Below are 1500 nucleotides of genomic sequence, written 5' to 3'. Positions count from 1 at the left end.
CAGCCAGAGTGCTCCTTGCAGGCCAGGATGGCTAAGCTTCGTTTCTCATACTATGGACATATTGTCAGGAGGGAACAATCACTGGAAAAGGATGTTGTGCTGGATAAAATGGAGAGTCAGAGAAAAAAAGGAAGACCCCCAACGAGATGGATCGGCCAGGTGGCATCTTTAATGGCATTGAGTGTGGCGGCCGTAGTGAGGTTGGCCCAGGATCAGATATTGTTTCGTTCTGCTGTGCATGGGGTCGCTATGAGTCGGTTCCGACTCGATGGCACCTGACAACAGCAACAACAACAATCATATCACTTCCAAATATTGTTACTTCTCTTACATTGATATTGGTAATTACTTTTGAATAGAAAATCATATGTAATATACCATATTTAGCTTTGTGTAACTTTTTTTGTTGTTTTTACTATTTCTCTTATATACTAATTTTTACATTAGTTTTTATCTTAGGTTACTTACACCAGAAGAAATAAGTGCTATAGACCACTCTATGGGAATTAGTGTCTACCAGAAGGGTTGGAGTGACCATAGCCCTTGGGTGAACTAGCGAGTGGCATTTGGCAAAGCCTGCTGTTCATTGCGTTAGTCAACAGTCCAAAGACTTGAAAATCAAAAAAGAAAGGAAGAGGGTGGGAAAACTCTGAGTGAGGTTTAAATAATACTCATTTTTCTTTCACCAATCATGAGCTAAGGAAAGCATCTGGGTGCTGAGGAGACAAAGTTCGTGAGAAAAATACTCTCTTATAAATGTGCTCAAGGTCCAAGACATTAAATTCTACTGAAGTATCCCCATTCTCAAAGCCTGTATTTAAGGACTTCTTCATACAGCTGTAGATGGTCTTTCGGAGACTGGATAGGTTGAGCATACACAAAGAAAATAAGGGACTTTTTTTCTCAAAATTGGATAAGAAGAAAATATTTATGTAAACATGGTAGAAGGAATATAATAATCAATGCAATATATTATGTTTTCTTTGGACTAAAATCCATATTTTAAAATTATATTAAAAGTAGTCTTCCACAGCTCTTAGATGATCCTATCTGAGTTCAGGTGATTAAAGCAAAGCCATTTTAATGTCTTGTCTTATAAATATCTGTCAAACAGGAATTTTAAGGTCTGGTTAAGCTAACAGCAAGGACTGTTATTGGTGACAGTGTTGGTTATTTGATATTGTTTTCTTCTATTGAAAATAAAAATTGTCCTTATTTTTGGAAAAACAAAACACCAAAAGAATTATTTTAGGATATACAGTGCATTTTAAGATATGCTATATTTAATGGGGCTAATTATGTACTTTTGTAATATTTAGAGTAACTTTTCTATAAAAAAGTTCAATATAACCCCAGAATGATTGCACTATTACACTACTGGATGTTGGACATAAGAATCATGATTTGGGGAGTTAGGAGCCAATAGAAAAACTATGTTGTTGTTGTTGTCAGGTGCCATCGAGTCGGAACCAACTCATAGCGACCCCATGCACAGCAGAA

This window comes from Chrysochloris asiatica, unplaced genomic scaffold (assembly GCF_000296735.1).
Source record: "Chrysochloris asiatica unplaced genomic scaffold, ChrAsi1.0 scaffold00112, whole genome shotgun sequence".
In the NCBI taxonomy this organism is placed as follows: Eukaryota; Metazoa; Chordata; class Mammalia; order Afrosoricida; family Chrysochloridae; genus Chrysochloris; species Chrysochloris asiatica.
This window is presented reverse-complemented; position numbering follows the sequence as displayed.